This window comes from Pongo pygmaeus, chromosome 5 (genome assembly GCF_028885625.2).
Source record: "Pongo pygmaeus isolate AG05252 chromosome 5, NHGRI_mPonPyg2-v2.0_pri, whole genome shotgun sequence".
Lineage (NCBI taxonomy): Eukaryota > Metazoa > Chordata > Mammalia > Primates > Hominidae > Pongo > Pongo pygmaeus.
The window spans coordinates 8996734-9022109 of record NC_072378.2 but is presented as its reverse complement, the minus strand read 5'-3'; positions in this window follow the sequence as shown (position 1 = coordinate 9022109).

Below are 25376 nucleotides of genomic sequence, written 5' to 3'. Positions count from 1 at the left end.
GCAACCTAGACATACTGAGACCCTTATCTGTTTTGATCGAAGCAAATGTGTCTCCATCCTTGTGAACCACACAGAACATCAGGATCTAGTTGTAGACAATGAATCTGGTAGAGTCAGACAACATATAAATATAAATGAAAGCTAAGACATTTCAAAACTGCAAGGCGGGGGTGAAATTTTAATCAAAGTAGACCCTGATGTATTTCTGTGCTCTTCTTCATTGTCCATGGTCCACCGTGCTTGTTAAATCTGAGTGCTGACAAGACCACGGTCTTGGGATAAACAGCCCTGAATTCCATTTCTGAGCTGCCCAAGGGTATCACAAAGCACAACCCCTTCTCTCTGTCTTCAGTTAAGAGTTTATGATGAGCCTGATAGAATGACTATGGATTGGGAGAATTCATTTCCGAAGCAGGAAGTGAGACCAAGAGGAAGTTCAACAAAGCTGATGCACGTTGTGGTAACTAAATCCTCGTCTGCATTTAATCAAGGGGCACTGGTGAGTCACAACTGGGAGAGCAGGGCTCCCCATGCCAGTAATCAGCAGCAGAAGGCCACATCAAATGCCGCTCCGGTGCTCGACTTCCTACTCTCTATTGTTCCACAGACATTCTTAGACAGAGTGGAAGATGCGACATAGACAGTGTGTGCTTTTAAGTCCTTGTTTTCAAGCTGCATGGCTTTTACAGAAATGTGTGCCTCAAAGCCACAAAGACAGCGAGTACAATAATATTTACCAAAAACTCAGGGACCTTGCCAGATTTGGACCTGAGACACTGATGGCTGTCTGGAGCCTCCTGCTCCAGCAGCTCTGTGTTTAGACCCACGGGAGATGCTGTGCTTCTCTCTTGTCCATGCTGGCATCTTGCCTGGCTGAAGGGGCATCTCCCCTCGTGTGAGTTATCTCTCTCCCCAAGATCTCAAGGGGACTCCAAGGCAACTTTGCCTAGAGCTTTACACTTTGAAAGTCTGCCCCTGGAAAATGTTATCTTGCCGTGGCACATGGGCCTCTGTGGGAAGTGTTATTCTCTAAGGAAAGCAAATCATTCTTATTCATCACAGAATGCTGCCTAAAATACAAACTATAATGTGCAATGTAGGAAGATTACTGTACGTGAAGTTATAGAGTAAAAGTAAAAGTTAACATTCCAAAACTACAAACAGAAAACTGTATCTAGATTTACTTTCCTAAAGGAATATAAATGGAATAGAGGCTAGAAAAATTGTGATGTTAATTTTCAGGCCATTTCCTTATTCTATGAATTAAAATCTGTAAGTAACATCAATTTATACTGAACAAGTTTGGAGATTCAGAATAACATGACTTTGCAAATAGCTCATTATCATGTTCTTACTCACACTGAAGCTACATACCACTTTTGAATTCAGCCATAAATTTAACATTTTTTTTTCATTACTTCATTTGGAATTTGAAATTTGAATCATTAAAACATTAAAATATATTTTAAATGTAAATACCATGTCATATTTTCTTTAAATTTCCATATTCATTTGGTATCTAAGTGGTTTCCTATAATCAGAAGAAGCCATCATTGTTGGCTTCGTTAATTGGTTATTTTATTCTCTATTTCCTAATATTAATAGTCAATACATAACATTCATTAAATGTTCACTTCATCCCAGAAAGTAAGATATGAGAGTCTGGGCTGAGGGAGGTTTTTCTCTTTTCCGCTTGTAAAAAAAATGCATCCCTTTATGATCAATAGAAAAGTTTCTGCAACAATTCTAAAAGTCAATTCTCTATTGAAATCAAAGTGAGGTTAATGGTTTCTTAAAATGTTTACTGACAGCTCACCGAGAACCCACCAGCTTAATGAGCAGCTTTTGTTCACAATTTAAGGCAGCTGTCCTGTTCTGCTCAGGGGACATTCGGTCCTAGAAGAGAAGTGTTAACGCAGATCACAAGTAAAGGACGTCATAGACCTTTCTGCATCACTTGTTCTTTTAACAGAAGGGATCTGTGGATGAATAAAGTTGTTCTGAACAAGTTTCTATTCAATATTAGAAAGATGACAACTTTTGGAAGACAGTGTGGTGATTCCTCAAGGATCTAGAACTAGAAATACTATTTGACCCAGTGATTCCATTACTGGATATATACCCAAAGGATTATAAATCATGCTACTATAAAGATACATGCACACACGTTTATTGCGGCACTATTCACAATAGCAAAGACTTGGAACCAACCCAAATGTCCATCAATGATAGACTGGATTAAGAAAATGTGGCACATATACACCATGGAATTCTATGCAGCCATAAAAAAGGATGAGTTCATGTCCTTTGCAGGGACATGGATGAAGCTGGAAACCATCATTCTCAGCAAACTATCACAAGGACAGAAAACCAAACACTGCATGTTCTCATTCATATGTGGGAGTTGAACAATGAGAACACATGGACGGAGGGCAGGGAACATCACACACCGGGGACTATCAGGGGGTGGGGGGCTGGGGGAGGGATAGCATTAGGAGAAATACCTAATGCAAATGATGAGTTGATGGGTGCAGCAAACCAACATGGCACATGTATACCTATATAACAAACTTGCACGTTGTTCACCTGTACCCTAGAACTTAAAGTATAATTAAAAAAAAGAAAGAAAGATAGCAACTTTTCTACTCTATGAACTTTTCCTAAGCTCCTTTGCACAGCTATTTGTTTTTCCTAGTTACATTATTTCTTATGGGGATCAACATGTTGGCTTGGGGAAAGCAATCTGATCATGTAATTGCATCCAGAACAAAGACTCCTAGGACCCACTAGGCTGGCATGAGTTTACAGCATCCTATTTACACTACCTATAGGAAGACCACCTTACTTCAAAGCAAAATAGAGAATGTTTTTCTTTAGGTATGTTTTTCAAAACAAGACTTGGTGTATCCACAGAAATTAGAGATAGAGAGGGAATATTAAAAAGTTTCCTTTGCTTGTTCCAATTTTTTCTTTACTTTTAGTTCCTTTTTTTCATTGCAGGCTTAAATAACAAACACAATGGGAAATGGTCCTGCCCTCCCATGAAACTATAAACACTCTGCAAACACTAGAACAAAATGGAAAGGAAAGAAAAGAATATAAAAGGAAAGGGTTTTAGGTTAAGGCATTGACTCTGCTGTCTTAGAAAAAATCGTTCCCTTTCCACAAAACTTCTGTTCTTATCCGTCATGCTTTCAGTGGCCTTTCCTGTTCTTCATAACATGCAAGTGAAGAATCACTGGGTGACAGTGAACACCATTAACCTAATGACTTGGAGGGCTTTGCCCTGGGCCATGATTTACATTCTTATGTTCTCAAGACTTAATTTGGTTTAGCCATGACTTAATTTCTTTAGGGGATTGAGCCCAGGGACCTCTAATAATTTCCATGTCTATAGTATCATGTTGTTGGTAAATCACACTCAGGAATAATCAACAGAGCCACACTCTACTTAATTTATTAATAAAATTTTACTAAATACCACTGGCAATTTTATTCCATAACCACTCCTTATAACGGGTGCTTCCTATACTTAATACACAGATTCAGCATTGCAATATAAAATAAATAAATAGCTAAGAACAGTTTGACCATCTCATTTTTGTGCTGGGGGCACAGCCTAAGAATCAAACTTCCCATTTGTAAACATTTCCACTTGGAAGTACCTCCTAGAAGAGTTTGTTGTATGCCACTAACATGCCGACAGTAATAATGCATGGGTTTCATTCTCTATTACACTGTTTAAGTTAAACTTTTCTTTGTATCATCAGTGCTTTCGCCTGAGACTAAATGATTCCCAATCTGCATTCCCTTAGACGATGCACAGATCATTTGAGAATGGCTTTCCCGCTCTGACAAGCTTGCAATTTTATTTAAACAAATTCTTTTCCCCAGATTCCCTACAGAACAGCTATTGTACCCTTTTGTTGATTGTAGTGGACATACTGCAGATCTCCAATTACCTCCCCATGGACCACCCACCACAAGAAGGTTTTGTCTTGCCAGCACAGAAGCACTGGCAGCCTCTTGCCTCCTGGAGACTGGAGCGAGGCCTTTGTCTCAGACCTGTCTCCAAGTTTAACAGACTCCACTGGCCCCGCATCTGTGCTTGTCCTGACATAGAACAACCTAATCAATTATGCCAAACCACTTTGGAGTAAATACATTGTCTAACAGAATAATAATTAGGTGGTAAAAAGAAAACATTATAATGTTCTTTTGGATAGGAGGTTGACAGCTTCCAGACAAATGTAAGAGATTTGTAAGAGATTTGTGATGTGAAAATGTAGCAATGGGGCAAGAGATTTGCTATTGAAAAGAAACAACTAAGTACAATGGGACAAATGGGCGCCAAGTATTCTCACGAATCTCTGAACATTTACAGTCAAAATCTTACATTTTCGACTTCTTTTTTTAGTCTTCTGAAGTAGATAATTTAGTTAGTAAAATTCCTTATTAATGATACAGCATTTGAAAGAGCTATTTGTATTATGAGATCTGATGTAACTTACATCAAGATAAATCACGGGTTGAAAATTAACGCATTGTTTTGCATAAGCAATGTAGGTTGTGATTCTTTAAATTCTTTTCCCAGGGAACTTTGATTTACAAGTGTGATCTCTGGAATGAGGTATTGCCTTGTACTCTAATTTTTTTCTTGATGCTTTTCCAACATAAATAATAATAGTTCTTTAAATTTCAATAATCAAATGCTACTTCAATTGGTATACAAACTATTTTGAAAATATACTCCTAAAGTTATAGTCACCACTTACCATAAACTTATAACTCAAATTTTGAAAACTAAAAACCATCTAAAATTACGTGAGTTAATACAATAGCAGAATAAACACTAAAAGAATTAAATCTACTCTCTTTTAAGTCTTTCTTCACTAACCTAAGACTAAATTGATATATAGACTGCAACAAAAATATTAATGGCTTTATAAAAATGAAGAGCAGAGAATCATAATCAAAGATAACATAAAATGTTTTGGACAACTTCAACCATTCGTACTTTTCTTCATCACTTCAAGACTCAGTTTTATTGCTTAATAATTGGATAATTTTGAATTACATACCATAATTAAGGTGGCAAATATTAGATTATTAACTTCACACTCTCTAAGTTACTTATGCATTATAATTAGTCATTACTGTCATGCTCAATAGTAACAAAATGATACTCTAATAACCTTCTATCTACTTCCTTGATTTGAGAAGTTCACACCCAACACACACATACAAAGAGCACACATCATACATACCATACACACACATCACACACAAAATGTCATCACATTCCACAATCAGGACTGCATTTCATATTAATGAGGTGTTTTTTTGTTTTTGTTTTTTTGTGTGTGTTGCAGAGTTGGGAGACATTTGTTGTAGGACAATTAAAAAGCAAGAGTTTTGTAGTTTGGAAGAAACTGGTGGGGCAATAGTGTGCATGCACAAACACATACACACATCCAGTTCTACTGTCTTGTTCTGTGTTTTTAATCACCTCTTGGGGAACCATTTAAAATACCTTCTTACCCATGCTTTATGTACGACTGAAGTATAACAAACATGGAAATGTACATAAATCGTAACTCTACAGATGAGTGAAATATCACAAAGTAAACACATCTTGCAGCCAGCAGCCAGGCAAAGAATAGAACATACTCAGAAATTCTCCTTAAGCCTCCTCACTCAATATTTTCCCCAAAGGTAACCACTATCCTGAGTTGTAACGCCATAAATTACTTTTGCCTATTTTACAAACTTTACTTAAATGGAATAATTCATTATGCATACTTTTCTCTGGCCTCTTTTGCTCAATAGGACATTTTGGGGATGCATCATTTTGTTGCATATAGCAGTAAGTCTTCTTCTGGAATGCTCTGTAGTGTTCCATTGCATGAGTATACAGTAATTTTTTAATCTGTTCTATTTTTGAGTTGTTTTCATTTTGAGCTAATCAGAATATTGCTGCTGTGAGACATTATATAAATGTCTTTTTGCTGAAGATACACAGGATATATATGCAGGAGTAGAACTGCTGAAGTGTATGGCATTTATATTCACTTTTAGCAGATATTGCCAACTTTTTTCCAAAGTGCATATACCAATTTATACTTCTCTTTTCAATTCATGAGAGTTCCCATTGCTCCATATCCTTACCAGCATTGGTATTAACGAATTTCGCATTTTAGCCATTCTGACGTTTTGTATTAGAATCACATTGAGTTTTGAATTTCTATTTCCTGTAAAGCTAATACAATTGAGATTTTAAAAATATATTTATCAGCAAGTAAAAGTGCCTCTTCAGGTGTTTTGCCTATTGTGCTATTGGGTTGAATGTCTTTTTCCTGTTGACTTGTAAGAATTTTTGTTCTATTCAGAATATGAATCCTTTATTGAGTATAAGCATTTCAAATATATTTTCCCTCTCTACAGCTTGAATTTTCATTCTTTTAATAGTGTCTTTGAAAAAAAATTAATTTTAAAGTAGTCCAATGTCTCATTTATTCAGTTCAGGATTAAATTCTTTTGTGTCCTGTTTGCCAAATTCTTGCTAACCATACATCATGGAGATACAATTTTACCTTTTTAAAAATCTATTATATTTAGATCTAGAATTTATTTGGAAATAGTTTTTGTACTTGGTATGAGATGAGTCAAAATTCACCTTTTTTCCTATGTGATGACTAATTGACTCAGCATTAATTTTGTAAAGACGATTCCTTCCCTAATACATACTACAGTTTCACTTTTATCATAAACCTCATGACTTGGCATGCATGGGTCTGTGCCAGGGACTTCTTTTTTATTTTTATTTTTATTTTTTGAGATAGAGTTTTGCTCTGTCACCCAGGCTGGAGTGTAGTAGTGTGATCTCGGCTCACTGCAACCTCCACCTCCCGAGTTCAAGCGATTCTCCTGCCTCAGCCTCCCGAGTAGCTGGGACTATAGGTACGTGCCACCATTCTTGGCTAATTTTTGTAGTTTTAGTAGAGACAGGGTTTCACCATGTTGGCCAGGCTGGTCTCAAACTCCTGACCTCAAATCCCAAAGTGCTGGATTACAGGCGTGAGGCACCATGCCTGGCCAGGGACTTCTGTCTCATTGTCTATTTGTATGTCCCTCCACCAATGCAAGAGTTTTCATTATTGCAACAATTTAACATGACTTCATATTTGTCAGTCTTCTAGCTTTATATTTTTTATTCAAGATTGTCTTGATTATTCTTAATCCTTTTCATTTATTTATACATTTAGAATGAGCATTTTAACTTACACTTATTGTGCTATTGGGTTAAATGTCTTTTTCACAAACATTGAAAGCCTTGCATTGCACTGAACGCCTTTCTACATCAATGTAGAAATATAATATGTAGAAACTTTTTTCAATAATGTTTTGAAATGATTCCTGTGAAAGTTCTGCACTTATTTATTCTTTTTAGCTTAAATATTTGACATTTTCCATATTATTGTAAGTTATATTTCTAAAGTTTCATTTTCTATTTATTTATGCTGGTATATAGAAATGTTACTGTTTTTTCTACATTCACCTTTTATTATCTGATCTTGCTAAATTCACTTATCAATTTTGCCAGTACATTTGTAGATCCAAAGTATACAATCATATCATTTTTACTTCCTTTCCTTTCTTTCATTTTTCCTTATTACACTCAGTATGACCTCTAGTAAAATATGAATAGAAGTAGTAATGGTGAATATCCTTGTCATAGTCCTGAACTCTAGGGAAACATTTTGCTATTTCACTGTTAAGTGCTATTCTCCATGCAGGTTTATTGTTGATACATCCTTCAGATGAGAAAGGGTTTTTTCTGTCTCCAGTTTCCCAAAATTATTACCATGAATGGGTGTTAAACTTAATCATTTATTCTCCATCTATTTTAATGATCATATAAATTTTCTCTTTTCTGTTGATGTGATAAATTATAATAATATTCAAATATTAAGCCAAACTTGACTTCCTGGAAAAAAAAAAAAGAAGCCTAAATTGGTCATGATGTATTGTAATTTTTATGTATCTTTGCATTTGATTTTCTATCATCTTGTTTAAGATTTTTGTACATAGGATCACGAGAGAGATTAGCTTGTGATTTTTCTTTATTATAATGTCCTTTTTGGTTTTCATATCAAGGTTATGCTGGCCTCATAAAATGTTTTGAGAAGGAACACTTTTGAATGTTTTGAGAATTAGCTGTTGAAGCAGTCTGAGCTTGGATTCTGCTTTGTGGGAAAGTCTTTAATCAAATTTTTAATCCTTTGATTGATACAGAGTGATCCACATTCTCTCTTTTTTGTTACTTTTGGAAGTTTACTTCTTATCTAGGAATTTTCCATTTTCTTCTAAATTTGTCAACCTATTAATATTAAAATTGTTCATTTATGTTTGGTTTAAAATGTTTTTGTTTTATGGAAATTTATCCTTTGATGCACAGGTTATTTAAAATTTATTGCTTTTTTTCCAAACTGCTAGGCATTTTCTAAATACTTTTGTTTACTGATTTCTAGTGTGCCTCCACCATGATCAGAAAATAGATCCTGAATGGTTTTTGTCCTTTGAAATGTACCAAAGCTGGCAATATCACACTGCATGTAACCATTCTGGGTGAAATCCACGTAATCTTGAAAACTTGATTTTTTTAAAAATATATTTTACTTGGATCAGTTTGTTAATCATGTTGTTGAGATCTTCTGCATTAGCTATTGGTCAAGTTGTTTGAAAGCCTCTCACTACCATTGTGATTTCTATTTTTTCATTCTGTCAATATTTGTCCTATATATTTTGAAATAATATTATTGGATGCATACAGATTTAGACTTGTTATATCCTCCTGATAAATTGTTGTTTTTATCAATAGGAATTCTACTTTCACTCCAGGAAAGCTTCTTGTCTTAATATCTAATTCATCTACTGTTAGGACAGCTACACCAGCTTACATTTGGTTGATGTTCAAATATTTTTAAAAATCTTAATATTACACAAACACTTTGCCATTTAAGTCCTATTAGAAGGAATGATTGTTGAAAATGTCCTTAACTCTGATGTATTTAAAATGTTTGATGAAATGCAGGGTCTCATGTATAAATACCATGCTAAGTACCTAGCCAATAGTACATCATAGTGTCAAGAGCTGTAACAGAACCAAAAATGTAATGCGGGAAGACACTAGAGAGAACTGAAAAGAGAATTTGAATAAATATATTTTCCTGAGGGGGGGAAAAAAAGCTAAAAAAGAGAGAGATGTAAAAAGTTCATGTGAGTAGAGAAGATGATCACAGCTAGAAAAACGAATGTGTATTGGCTCACAGGGGCCGACATCGTGTAGGCTGGAAATAGACTCAGGCGTTTGCTTGCAAAGACTAAAATTATCCTGAGAATAACAGCCAACAAGTAGTTTGCACAATGGTTCTGCTAATGAATTACTTGGCGGTGGCTGGAAGTTTAACGTTACAAAGTCATTATTCATGGAAATGGACCTAGGAATCTGTATTTTATCTAGACCCCATGTTTCTGTATTAATAATTTGTCTGATATCCTCACTTGGAGGAAGACTGGTTTAAGACTTGCCTGGGATTATTGGAGACATGGGAATCTCAGTAGATGAGTGAGTAGATGAAAGATGGAGGACTTGATTTGAAATTACCAAGTGGAGTGGTGAATACTAGAGTGCCAAATTTGTCTTCCTGGAAAACAGCCTGGATTTCTGATACCGCTTCACCAGGAAAGCTGTCCTTCACATCTAGTGAGGCTAAGGATATTTAAAAGGAAAGAATATCAGAATTGTGGTAAAAAGGTTCATTTGCTTCATGTCCCAGTGGCTGATAATATTCATATTTCTTTGTGATATATAAATTTGTTAATAATAACAAAAGCACTTGGGTTATTCATAACGGATTATACATTGGACTCTAAATAAAAGTAATAATCTCTATATATCTTTAAAACTGCTTAAAACTGCCATAAGCATTTTTACTTTCTTTGTTTCCTATACCGCTTTCCAAAATTGTTAGTTTTCTTGATAGTTTGATTGGCTGTATATAGACTAGGATTAGGTTTTAAAGTCTAACTCTTCCCTTACATTGTTTTATTTATAATCGACCTAGCTATGTATTTGCATAAATTATCCCATTTAATCACAAAACAATCATTTGAGATTGGTATTTATAAATGAGAAATCTTATGTATGGAGTTTCAGTAAATTGAAAAAAAGTCCTAAAGCCAGTGAGTGGAAAATCTGGGGCTCCAACACAAGTTTCTTTGTCTGCAAATTCTCACTTCTCTTTTCTCTGTGCAATACTGCCTCCCTGCACTGCCAAGTAGATATATTTTAGGGTGTCTGTCCAGGCCATGACCTACTCATTTCTCTGGAAAACAACTGTCTTCTATAGAGACTAGCCTGGAGAAAGTTTGTCTGTCTTCTTACCCCACCTGCTAGCTACAGGTGATTAGAAAAGAGGTGAGCAACACTTGATCAAAATTGGGCCCAAATAGGTCCCTTCTTAGAGTGTTTTATTTGAGATTAATTGAGACTGACAGTTGGAAACTATGTCAAATGAAGGACAGGAATATCGCATACAGCTCAGTAAAGGTTTGCTAGCCACACTTTTTTTGATACCTGGTTGCATTTTAAAAATAAAGCCCTAATTTTTCATGAGCTTATTCTTAATGATTTCTTTTACTAGCAGCTGGATAATCTAATCTCTTTCATTACAACCCTGGCTTCCAGATATTTTCCAGTGTTTACCTGTGGAGTATAAGGTGTTTGTATTTAGAACACATAAGTAACTTCTGGGATTAAATGGGATAATAGGAATTAATGAGATTAAATGTGATACTTCAATAAGAAAAAGACACGTCAATAGAAATAAGGGTAAAACTCTTGATTAGGATGATGAAGGAAAAGCTGTATTCAATCTGTGAAAATTTATCTAACTTGAACTTGTGATTTGTATACTTTTTTCTGTAGGCATTATACTTGCATACAAAAGTTTATCAGTACTTTCTAATTGACTTAAAATTCATAGAATCTTTAAAATCATATAACCTAGCTCACTTTTTAAGAAAAAGAATTGTCATCATAAACTTATCAGGCCTACTTCAGCAAAACTTGGAGCTTCATGTATTACCTACTAGTCCAAATAAATGTAGAAGAGTTATAAGATGTGTATTCTATGTTTTATTCTTATCACACAATTCAGAACTGTGACAGGTACACTGGACGGTGACTCTTCATGATACTGATAGTTTTGTGTTCACACATTTCTATAATCTCCTCCTGTTGAGTGTGGGCAAGGACTGAGACTTGCTTCTATTTTCCATAGGGTGTTACTTCCATGATTGTTACACTACAGAAGTTTCCATCTTGCTGGTAGATATGCTCTGAGAATGTTTCCATTGCAGGCTTTGAAGAAGTGACCATGTTGGGAGGCCACATGTCAAGCTGGGAGTGACCTCTGAGAGCTGTGGTTGGCCTCCAGCCCACAGCCTGAAATAAGAACTTCACCAAAAGGTTCACGATAGTAATACAATGGTTACTGCTATGCACTAAGATAACTAATGCTAAATTATGTGCTATATATTTGTCATGAGAATGGAAAATAACTTAAAATTCTGAAACTCTTTGAAGCCCCAAGTATACAACTCCTTGGTGACAAGTCAATAATCTCTTCATATTCTTAACTGTCAAAGCAAGGATTATTTTTCTCTATCCTATCTGTGTTGAGTAATGAACCAAATCCTGGCTTTAGCATATTCAAGTGGGTAAATATGAAATGTTGCAGTTAAAGCCCTATATCAGGAAAGAAAATTAACTCATTACTAATCAGTTTTTTAAATTTACTTTTATATTCTTGGAAAGCTGATCTTAAAATAATTAAGAAAAAATAAACAGAAAAAAAAATGAAAAAATATTTTTTAAAAATAGAAAAAAATAAAAATTTACTTCTATTGCTATTAACAGTAGTTTACTTTTCTAATTAAAACTAATGTTTATTTACCTTAAATATGAAGCCAAGTCTGAAATGAAGTTCTTTTTAGTCATGAGGACCTTACCTTAGTCATCTTTCAGACTTGGCCACAGATGAACCACAGCTTCCACACTGCAGTTCTGGTGAATGGAACTGTTCTCTCATTCACCCCAACTACCTTTAATGAACACAAGCCCTGGGAGCATTATGTAGGGTTTTGGAAAGGAGTATTGTCTCATTCCAGACTTTTCCATGGACTTTTCTACTGGTTGGTATATATGTGCCCTGCCGTGCTGATGGCTGAGTTGATCAGACCCATCCATTCATGTCAATTCATCATCATTTGCTGTGCAAAATCCCTCTCTGGTTTGAATAATTTTTACTTCTTATTTCCATTTCTCATCCCTGTTATGCTTTCCTTCCCACATGCAACTACTGTAATGTGTTTAATGTGTATTAAAACACAGTCTAATTATATTTCTTCCTTCTCATAATCAACGCCACCACAAACAGCACTACAATGAACCTGCACACTCATCCCTTTATGAACCTGCTTCACAATTTGGCATATACACTTTGGTAGACAGTATATTTAAATTTGATTTGACTACTACTGAATGCTATGCAAAAGGACATTGGCACTGAATAGGGTGTTGTTACCCTCACATCCCTTCTACCACTAGCATTATCCTGCTTTCTGATTGTTGATGTCCTAATAGGTTTAAAGTAATCTCACTGTTTTAACATGCATATGTCTAATGGCAGAAGAATTTGTGTATATCTTTATACACTTTTTTGGTTTTGTTGTTTCTTCTTCTCCCTGTTCCTATATTTTTCCTATTTTCTCATTAAGCCTTTCTTTCTTTTTCTTGTTGGTTTATAGGAATCCTTTATATAATCTATATATTTGTTCTTTGTTGATTCTAAATATTGAAAAGTCTCTTCCTAAATCTCTCATTTTTCTCTTGTCTTTCTACATGGCATGCTTTGTGAGCTGAAATTCTCACCTTCATGTAATTAAATTCATTAATTTACAAGGAAGATACAAAAATTATAAAATCTATGCCTCAAATAATACATTCCTATGGCAGAAACTAAGGAAGATCAAAGAGAAATCCATTTAAAATAGCATATATAACACACAGCTTTCTGGTTTAGATTAATCCAGTGGAAACAAATAAGGATATAAAAAACATAGCCCAATCAGCAATTATATCTTATGGATATATCAAAATTTATGTCCCAATAATATATAATATTTCTTCTTTTCAATTGCACATCAAATATTCATAATTCACTAGATACTATGTCAAAAAGGAAAATCTCAAATTTCATAAAGTGTAATTTAAAAAAATTATCTATTCAAAGAAAGCAAAAACTAAAAACAGAAAAAATAAAAATAAAAAGTCTTCAACTTAGAAATTTAAATACAAACAGGTTTATAATAAGTAAATCTTAGAAGAAAAGGGTAAAACAAGCCAAATTTCAGAATTTTTAGATCTAATGAAAACTACATATAAGAATCTATGGGACCTAAAATAAAAGGAGAAAACGTAGGTGAAAAAGACAAACACACAGCCCACAAAAAAATAGCACACATTTATAATAAGAGAAATACAAACTATAACTACTATTTCTCACTTTCCAGACAAGCCAAAATTCAAACCCTTGACACTCCGTTGGTGAGGACAGTGAAACAGACATTTATATTTATTACTGATGGCAGTGCTAAATGGTGCAACCCATATGAAGAAGAAATTTGGCAAAACAATATTCAGATTTCTCCTTTGATTCAGAAATCCCCCTTTGACAGACATACCTGATAGTACATTTCTGAAAACATGAAACATCATATTCACAAGGGTTATTCATTGTCACAGTAAAACATCAGAACCAGCCTAACTGCTCACTAATAGTGAACTGCTTGAATAAGCCAATGAAATATTATGTGGACATAAAATGAATGAGGAAGACCTCTATGAAGTTCACTATTGCGCATTTATGTTGCTCTATGAAGGAAATAGATTGATTTTTACAATATATTATTAAGATCAAAATTGTGTATATAGTAAGCTACTTTTTTGTGCAACAAAAAATAATTATTTTTTTCCATCTTTTAAAAATAAATGCAGAAAGGATAGACAAAAATTTAATAAAAATGTTTGCCTCTAGGTGATGGATGGTAATGGTGTGGAAGGATTGAAGAGGGAAACAAACTTTCTAAGAATACTTTGTAATATTTTTTTAGCTTTTGAACCATAGAGGTTTATTTTTCATGTTAAAAATATTAAATAAAAATAATGTAAAAAGCAAATCTTAAAAGGGAATATCAACAGAAAATGAATGAACCTATCAGATTGATAAGATAAATACAAGGAAAAATAATTGATCCAAATAACATTTGAACCCGTTATTTTGCATACAGCTAGTGAGATACGTTTTGAGGACAAAAAGAGCTTCAAAGAAAATTGGAATTTTACTTCATTAGATATACTGTTGATAGTGATACTGGTATAATAATTATAAAACTATGTTTTGATAAAGTTAAATTCAACATATATTGATATGAACAGGGTATTCTTACTGTAAAAGGGAGATTAAAATAGTAAAACGTAATATGAGAAAGGTGAAGAGAGCCCAGTGATGTTGAATTTGAATTAGAAATATCAGAATGAACTCAAGATTTTTAACAAACCCTTTTTTCTAGTTTTGACCACTGAAATGTAACCAATAATACTCCAGCGCCAGTAAGCACACTGGACACTCAGTTCTTGCTTTCAAAATACGATCCTGTGCTTAAGGAACCAGGTCCTTTTGAAGGATGGCTAATTCCAGGAAAAGTACCAGGTGAGACTGAAGAGAGTGCTCAGATTAATGAGGACGTGTCAGAAATGGCACAGGAACCAGCTTGAAGTGATTCCCACTGGCCAAATTTGTGACGGTTGAGCAAGATGAGAAACATAATAGATGATAACACACTAAATTACGGATATTTGCATGGTGTATAGCAGTACCAAAAATGAGAGGTGGTAAGAGAGAAAAAGCTTTTCTTTACAAAAGCAAGCAAGCCAATACATATAGAAGAAAAGCTCAAATTAGGAGAAAAGTCATTATTTTGTAACTATCCTATAATAATTGGTTTTGGAAACAATCATCAATGGATACTACCTCCTTTGGGTAAAACGTTGCTGGGGAATAGGATATTCACATAGTCTCAAATTTTAACATAAAGATTAGTTATTATTTTCAAATGGGAAATGGCATCTTTACAAGGGGAGGACGTTTGTCATCACCTGTAGTAGCTGCTATGGACACCCCACCAGATCACCATGGGGTGTATCGCCCAGATGCTGTGTTTTGAGCACTAACAAAGCTCAGTTTCCCATTTCTTCAGAGAATCCCTTCTGCTGAAGAGTGCCACCTTGCTCTTTAGGTTTCCTCTGCCCCATCCCACCCCATCCATGGCAGCACACATCCAAGAACTGGCTACCATGAGGACACAAATGGCCAGCCCTAGGAACCAACAGGAGGAGCTCTGTAACCTTCTTTATCCTCTGGAGCTACACCCTCCCCTCTTTGCCTGCCCACCAGGGATCAGGCCAAGGTAGAAGTTTAGTTGAGGCCACACCCTTGCTTGCTTCTTGCTCTCTTCCTCTCCTACTTCACTCACCCCCTTACAGGTTCCTCCCACATCACAACGCAATAAATTCTATACCCTAATTAATCCCTGCTGAGGTTTTAATTCTAGGGAACCCAAACTAAGACATGCCCTTAAGTAAGCAAACTTTGCCTTTGCTAATGTGACAAAATCACATCTTGTGCTTTGAAATGTTATGCAATTTTTTCCCAAAAATACTTAACCTGAATCTAATTATGAAGAATCAATCAGACATCCAAATTGGGCCAGATATTTTAAAAGATTAAGTGGTGCCCAGATTCTTAAAAATAATGACAGTGTATATTTAAAAATAGTGAATAAAAACAATTTTAAAAACTTGGGAATTATTCTGTATTATAGAAAACTAAGAATTATGACAACAAAATACTATGTGTAATCTTTGGTTGGATACTATATTTTTTTTCCAAAAAAAAACAAGTTTTATAAGAAATTTTGAGAACAGTTAATCATACTGAAAATTGACTTAATATAGATAATTTATATAATTGCGGAATGTCTTGAGAGTGACATAATAGTATTGTGGTTGGTGAGAAAAGTTGTTTTCTTAGGAGATACATGTTGAAACTTAGAAGGGAAGTGTCATGATGTCTACGGCTTTTAAAGGTGTTGGAAAATAAGTGTGCTTCTTTTCTGTATATATGCATTTATGGAGAGAGAGAAACAGAATTGCAAATCATTAACAACTGCGAAGGGTATAGCATGTATTTATTATTCTTTCAACTTTTCTACAGAATTGAAAATTCTCCTATAAAAAGTTGAGTGGGGGAAAGCAGGAATAATTTGACCAAAAAAATAAATATTGATAGTCTTGAGACTATAATCCAAAGAATAAAATAAATGTACATGCAAAAATACTAGTATAACTAAATGACTGAAGTAAATGTGGGAGAAGGGACATTCTCTTGAAGTAAATGTGGGAGAAGGGACAACTCACCATTCAGAAGGGACAAATCACTACGAGGGCACCACGGCAATAACTGCTGCAGGAAATCCACTGATCAATGCTAAAGTTGCTAGGCAGAACTTTAACACCAACAAGACATCTGCACAGCCCCAACGTATCTCCAACAAAATATTAATTGCTGTGGTGTTCTTAGCCTAAGGCCATAGATTCCTCAATACGCCTTTCTCCAGGAGATGAATGTTAATTCCCCTCACCTTCAGAAAGGATTGGATTTAGTGACCCACTTATTAAAAATTGAGTAGAGAGAGAGAGCCAGAGTATCCTCAGACACTTGCAGACGCTATCTTAACCAAGTGGCCAGGTTCACATCACCAGTGATCATACAGAATGCTATGTATAATATACCTTATATGGTGCAATGAGAGGGCATATCACTGCATGGGATTTTTCCTGAAGATTTATAATACCAGCCTAATTATGAGAAATGCCCATCAGGCAAACCTAAAAGAAGGAAAATATTACAAAATTGTTGACCAGTACTCTTCAAAAATGTCAAGGTCATAAAAGCAAAGACTAAGAATAATCATAGCTTGGAGGAGGCTAAGGAGACATGACAACTAAATGCCATATGGTATCTGGATTGGATTCTGAACAGAAAATAAACTTGGTGAAAAACTGGGACATCCAAATGTTAATTTCTTAGTTTTGATCATTTTATTATGGTAATGTAAAGTTCAAAATTTGGGGAAGCTGAGTAAAAGGAATATAGAAACTCTGTACTCTTTGCAACTCTTCTGAAAGTCTAAAATTATTTTTAAAGTCTTTTTAATTTTTAGGAAAATTTTAGTATAAAAGAAGAAGAAAATCATGTGGACTGGGGGCTTTTTAAAGGGGTGGTCTTTGAGTTCTTTCATGCTTATTGTCCTAGTTGAATTTTCCTGCTGATCATTTTTTCCATCAACTTTGGTATTTTTTACTCTTTCCAGTTGCCATAGTTTTGGTGTTTTTCCTCAGAACCTCATGTTGAAATTTGACAGTCAATATTGGAGGTGAGGACTAATGGGAGGTATTTGGCTCATGGAGGTGGATTCCTCATGAATGGCGCCATCTTCTCTGTAATATGTGAGTTCTGCAAGAGTTGGTTGTTAAAAAGAGTCTGGCTTCTGCCTCCTTTTCTCTTGCTTCCTCTCTCGCCATGTGATCTCTGCACACACAGGCTCCCCTTCCCCTTCTGCCTTGAGTGGAAGCAGCCTGAGGCCCTCACCAGATGCAGATGCCAGAGCCCTCCTTTTTGCACAGCCTGCAGAAGAACAGTAAGCCAAATAAACCTATTTTCTTTATAAACTACTTAGCCTCAGGTATTCCTTTATAGCAACACAAATGGACTGAGACTAAAGTTTCTGATTTGTTTTACAATACATTTTATGTTAAATTTATGTTGTGCCTATAACTATGCCCCCTTTGTCATTCTTTATTTGCATTTTTGATTTGTCTTAATTACCATGCTAGTTGTCCATTTCTTTTATTAAACTTTTAAGAGAAAGATTTTGATTTGTCTAATTTCTATTGTATTGTTGTTCATCTTTTTCACTGATTTCTATCTTTGTCTTTATTATTTCCTTTTTCTTGCATTTAAAGGTTTGCTCTTTTCCTGTTTTTCTAACTTCTTGACTAGAAACCTAACTCCTTTGTTTTCAGAACTTGTTGTTTCCTGACAAATACTGTATCAATTATTCATGAGAGACCCTATAAGTGCAATGATTCTATTGCAGAGTTCAAAACAACCTCTATTTTTGCTTTCCCAAGAAAAGCACTAGTTTTCCTATGCAACTCGAGCTCCTGGTTGGCTTTTGAAGCTATTAGCTAATATGTTTATTCTTGATCTATCAATCTGCGTATTGCAATATCACCAGACAAAAATTTGTTTCTATCTGTTTTTGAGTAGTATTTAGAAGGGAGGAGCAATTAACTGTCTCTGGAGACGTTCTCCATTTCAAACTCTATAGGAGTCATTTTTCTGTCTTTTTCACAGATCGAACAAGTCTCTATTTTTAATTCTTAGGCAGTTCTGCTCAGCTTGAAATAGTATTTGGTGTTACTATTGAAAAATAGAGCATGAGTCCCTCTTAGGCCTTTAAAACAGGAGTCCTTCCCATATGCCTGCGACACTGATGAACTGCGAGTTCTGTGGAGGAGGAGAAACAAGTTAATAAACTACCCTCACGGCAGACTCCACTAGTTGTCTTTTATCATAGAGGAAGTATTGAAAGATTGAAGGAAACTGCCTCTTGCACCACCCTGGGCCTGCCATCCTTCCCCAATGCCAATTAAGTATTTCATACATTTTAAATAGAAATGAACTTTTCAGTGAAAAATTTCTACAAAGTGAAGCAAGCAACCTTGCTTACTTCTAATATGAATAGGCATTCATAATTTAGAAGAATAAATAAGAGGCATGCAAACCAAATGTGTATTTCTCCAGAACACTGACCACCAGCTAGAATGGAAGTGTCCAGGGGCTCTGTTTTGAATCAAGTGACTCTCAGTGGCTCTTCTTTAACAGCAAAGTGAGAGAATTGAAAGAAAAAATGGGAGGAAGGAGGGAAGGAAAGAAGGAAGGAAGGAAGGAAGGAGAGGAAGGAAGGAAGAGAGAGAGGAAGGAAGGAAGAGAGAGAGGAAGGAGGGAAGAGAGAGGAAGGAAGGAAGAAAGGAAGGAAGAGAGAGAGGAAGGAGAGGAAGGAAGGAAGGAAAGAAGAGAGAGAGGAAGGAAAGAAGAGAGAGAGGAAGGAAAGAAGAGAGAGAGGAAGGAAGGAAGAGAGAGAGGAAGGAAGGACAGAAGGAAGGAGGGAGAGGAAAGACAGGAAGGAGTATACATGTGAAAATTCATCATGTTGATACAATCTCAATAGAATCTTAATAGTTTTCTTGCTGCAGCAGTGGCTACTGGTAAAATCTTTTAGAATACTCTGAACATTTTCTTCTCATTCATTTTTTCTATTAAGCCACTCCAAAACTCTCAATATATTAAAATTAATAATTCTTGAGACAAACAGACCCACAAACTTAAATGTTATTAAACTACTTTATGTAAAAATCCATCTTGTAAAATAAAAATGTCCTATTCACAGCCCAAACAACTAAGGTACCTTTCTCATTATCTTCCACAATTCTTGCCATTCAGAATCTTGAAAGTAGCACCAACCTATCATATTTTGTCCTGAGAAAACTGCAACATAACTTGGGATCTGGTCCTTTCTCTCTTTATCCCTTCTCTTCCCATTCCAACATACTACCTCACTGTAACATTTTATGAATAAATGTAGAAGAGAATTTGCTGAGATTATGTAAGATAACAAGACATGTTTCTAAACCATGGAATGAATAGGCTTCTGTAAACAAGCAGAAGGAAGACCTTTAGTTTTTCATAGAGAAAGGTGAAGGAAGCTCTTCTACATCTATGTATGAATGGGATAAAACTGTATAGATGTGTTCATTCATGCAACAAATATTTGTTAAGTCTTTATTATGTGCCAGTTGCTACAGGATAATATGTAATGCCACACTTGTCATGTCCATTGAGTCTAGCAGTTAATCCTCCAATATAGATTTTCTATGTTTCCACAGAAAAATAAGCAAGATGCACTGGCTCAGAGAAAGGCCAAGGATTATCTTAGGAACAACCACATTATACTCTTACGGTTGTACAATTATCAGTCTTCCCACAATGGTATCTTTGAAGCTACTTCAGAGGTGTATAATAACATTAATCACAGTAGATACTTATCATGTGGAAATGCTGTGTCAGATACTAGGCAAATGCTTCTTTAAAAGACTTTCAGTTAGCCAGGCTACCACCAGGCAGGTTGATAGTGTCATCCTGTTTATAAGCTCTTATAACTGAAATTCAGAGAGTAACATGGGCTTGCATGATGTTCACCTGGGTAATAAGGATGAAACTACAATTCATAGTTGAGTCAGATGATGATAGGACCAAATCACTGCACTTGCAGAATTACACACTTTTGTTGTTCTAGCAGCTAGTAGGTCATTTATTTTTCAAGGCTAGTATTCAGGCCAATCCCAGTTAATTAAAACAAACCAATAAATGAAGCAACCCACAAAAATCTAAGGCATGACTGACAGGGGCTAAGCAGGTTCTTGTAGGTGAGACAAAATTTTGCTGCTCTGTATAGCTAACAGGATAATTTCACCCCTACTTAAAAATCCTCTTGAAGAGTTGCACTAGAAGACCTTCCCTCTGTTTCAGTTTGCTCATTTGCCCTAACAAAAAATAAATTCCCAACTACACTCTTGGTAGATCTGTGGTCTTTGTGTTTGTGACTTTCTATTCGCGATTTAGGGCCAAGATTGGTCTATAGGAAGCTTCATGGAAAGAGTTACTTGGGAATACACCTTTCAGAGGGGGGAAGAAAAAGAAGTGTGGCCTGTAATCATGTATTTGTCAGTTTATTAACCATACCTAAAAACAAAATAGTTTTACAGAAGAGAGTATCAGCAACTTTCTAAGTAATAAATTAACAATCATTTGGAATAATAAAAAATACATAAAGTACTAAGGAACCTCTCATGTAGCCCCATTAGGTTATTGGAGAGGAGTCTTGAGTTCTTCCAAGACAAAGGTTTCATTGTCTCATCTTTGTATTCAAAGTGTCTCTGACTTTGAATAAAGAAAACATGATAATTTTTAATTTTGGATATACATGTATGTTGGATATTTGGAACAAATAAATATTGACTTAAATTTAGTAAGTGGATGTAGAGAAAATAGTAGGAAATGTATGTGCCTTGAACCAGATTGACCCAGGTCCAAATTCTAACCCAGCTATTTACCAGCTATTAATATATGACCTTGGGCGAGGGACAACCTTTCTGAGTCTCAATTTCTTCCTTTGTAAAATAATGAAGACCATTTTATGATAGAATTTTTTACCTAAGGAATCTCTGATAAAACAGTGATCATCTTTACCAATATGAAGGAAAATTTTAGAGGCTTAAACCAGGGTATTTCTTTTTTTCAAGGAGACTGCAAAATTAATAGAAAATCAACTTGCTGGTTATTTTCTAGGTCAACAATTTTTTTGTCAATAATTTTCTTGTAAATATTCAATTTACACTGATCACTTTCCTAGTCAATGTACAACATATGCTAAAAAGTGTACTTTTTAAGAAAAAAAGAAAGACCAGCAAAATGTATATACCATTGTTATATATGGCTTATTTTATAGGTCTTATAACTTTATAATTTTCTTTTAGTTAGAGAATCACAGGAGAAAAATGCTGACTTGAAATTAGATATCTGGAAATGTTTTATAATTTGAATAACAGCCTGTAAATGAGAGGACACAATATTATTCATCAAACATTAGTAACAGCAAATTTTCCTAAGTCTATCTCTGGCTTGAACACTTAGAATTGTCAGACTGTTTTTATGCGTAACTATTTTATAAGCAGAACAAAATATTTTTCTATATATGTAATTATTTTTCCAATGTATAAGACTCCACTGATACGAGTTCAATTATGATACCAAATCACTTCGTTTTCCTTCAGTATGTGGTGCCAAAACTTAAGCACAGAGACTTATTTGTAATTACACAAACAAAGTTTTTGTGTTATGGAAATATGTTATAGATTTTTCTCACCAGCGGCCCTTGATAAAATGGAATAAACAATGGAAAGGTAGTTAGGCAGCCTGGGATGCAGTCTTGATTCAGCCCCTATTGAATGACACCATGAAAAGTCACTTTACCACTTTTGGCATTTGGTTCTTCTCTCATGACACTGTCATGTTTCTGTGTAACCTCGAAGGGTTTCCTCAGCTCTTATGTAATCCATGATTCATGGTGGGACTCAACTGGTATGAAACAGTTAATTTTTCTTTTTAACCCCTGACTTCAGTATTTCAATCACAAATATCAATTCCTTAACCGGTGTGGTGGTTACATAAGTATTTTTTTCATAATTATTCCCTAAAATGTACAAGCCTACATTTAAATACTAAGTGCTGTGCTTTATGTATGTGTGTATTTTATAAATTAATTTCTAAGTGTTTATGAAGTCAAAATGAGTAGTAGAAGAATATGAGAATAAAAATATGCATTTTTTTTCCTACAGGACAGTGGAAAGCACAAAGATGAAATGTTTTAAATAGCCTGCTTTTTTCTCTGATGTCCCCTTGACAGTCTCGTGATGTCCTTTTGCTGTTTGTCTGCTGTCTTCCCTAAACCTAGTAACAAAGGCATTATTGGGGTGCTCTAAACTAAAAACTAATCAGACAGAGGTTTGCAATGAAGTTCGTCTTCTTGAAAATTATCATCATTACCAATGAATGCTAAGGACAAAATCTTTGCTAATCTAGCTTCTCTGCTTATGAAGATTTATTTTGATGAAAATGTGTTAATTTTTGCACCTCCCACGATGCACAAACACACTCTTTCTAGGTGTTGGAAATGTAATGACCCAAACCCTTCTGTAACCAACCCCCCCTTCATATGGGACCAATTTAATTATGTCTTTCAATTTTTTAATTTAATATATTTTTTTTTATTTGCTATATTTGGCTGTGGTCATGAAACTCTTTGGGATCCAATAACAAAATCCAATTACCCTTCCAAAGTCACCCCAATTGTTCATGGACTTTGACCACCTCTCTCTTCACCGCTACAGGGTTCCCAGCAAATGCAGATTCAGCCTGGGTTATAGACAGAGCCTTTCATCTGACTTCATGAGTGTGTGGGGCCCCCTGGGAAAATGTTGGGTCTAAGAATATTTATGTTTTACAGAAAAGAAACAGGACTGGAAGCGGTTGTTTGAGGAATCACATGTAGGATATTTGAGTTCATCCTACCCTTTGGGCAAAGTATAACCAACCCTAAGATTTAGAAGTGGTGAATTTCTCTATGCTTCCTACCATTTTTCTTTCCTCTTTTCCTCTTCCACCTCCCAGCTCCTTTCCTTAAATAACTTTTTTTTTTTGCACTAAACATTAAGCTCATTGATTATAAGGATGGCACAAAGTGACCTAATGATGGGTCAGTCTTAATGAGAAAAGCGGCTGCCTCTGATGTGGCCTGGCTCGGGCCACCCCCCCACTGTGTCCCTGCATGTCAGCCTTAGTCTCCTTTAAGAGACTAGAGCGTGGAAAATCAACAGAGAACCGCCTGGTGCCTCCTCACAGAATGGACCATGTGCATGGCTATTTAGCCCTGTAAAAGAGAGCACATTTGCACAAATGGGAGTGAACATAAGGAGTCCTTCAGAAGAGAATGGGGCCTTGGCAAATTTATAGACTCCCCTGAAAGAAAGTGATTACAGATCATTATCCAATTGAGGCAGATTGATGGGCTGGGGTCAAAGTAATATTGCAGATCTCACCAAGGGGACAATGGCTGCTTGTCACAGGGAAAGAAAAGAAAGGGAAAGGAAACTACCACACAGAGAGGCAAGGCTTAAGCTTTACCAACTGCTATGAAAGGGCCTGGATGTGTGTGTCGTTACTTTTCCTGAGCACCATGTTTTATTTTATGTTACAAAGGATGTGCCATTGAGATCAAATTGGGCATTCAAACATAACCCAATGAAGAACATACAAATGACCTAAATACAGACTGCAACTCTCACTTTTTTTCTTCCAAAAGGCAATAAAGCAACATAGATAGGGAAGAGGATGATCCATATGGAAATGTGTAATTCTGTCTCTCTCAAATAGAACTCAGAAAATACAAATATGCAAAATACAATAGCAGTAGATAGAAGTTCTTAATGCTTACAAATACAACACCCTTTAGCTGATAGCCAGGAGATGAACAGATTTGACTTTGAAACTTGGCAACATCTGGTCAAGCAAAACTGTAGCCCTGAAATTGAATAAAACAGGAATAAATGCATTCCCACTGCTTCCTTTGCATCGATTCCTGAGTGTTTAAAAGTGCTTTGCATTCATGCCTACTACAAAATGCAATACAAAAGGGAAAAGAATAGCCAGCATGCCAATGCGCATTTGCCTTTAAGATCGGTTTTTGGTACCTAGAGATTTAGAAGTCTCAGGCAAACATTTATTCAGAGGAGATCTGATTTTTGCCTATTTTGTTTGGGTCAAGAAAGTATTAGCAAATAAAAAAGAACTAATTTGGATTCTGAACATATTTTACCCTGAAGAAGCATAGTCAATTTTCTCACATATAGACTGTTTCTAAACAATAAGATTATTTTGGTTTCTCCAAGTTATAGTCATCTAAAATTTGAGTATATATATACACACACACATACACACACACATGTGTTTTGGAAATATTTTATAGATTTTTCTCACCAGGGGCCCTTGATGAGATGGAATAAACAATGAAAAAGTAGTTAGGCAGCCTGGGATGCAGTCTTGATTCAGCCCCTTCTAGAATGACATCCTGGATAAGTCACCTTGCCACTTTTGGCATTTGATTCTTCTCTCAGGCATTGTCATATTTCTGTGTAACCTTGAAGGTAACACATACATACATATATATGTATGTATGTGTTACATATGTATGTGCATGTTACATATGTATGTATGTGCATGTGTATGTATGTATATGGAAGGAAAACTCAGTTTGGAAATATAAAATTTTTAGCTATTTTTTAAATGATAAAATTATGGAGTTATGGATTCTATCACTGATACCCTTTTTTCTTATTAAGACAAATAGACTCTGATACAATGAACAGTTATATTATCATTCTTTTATATTTTACAAATATGTATAGCTTACTTTCCTTCCTCATCAGATATTATAGGTGTAAATATATT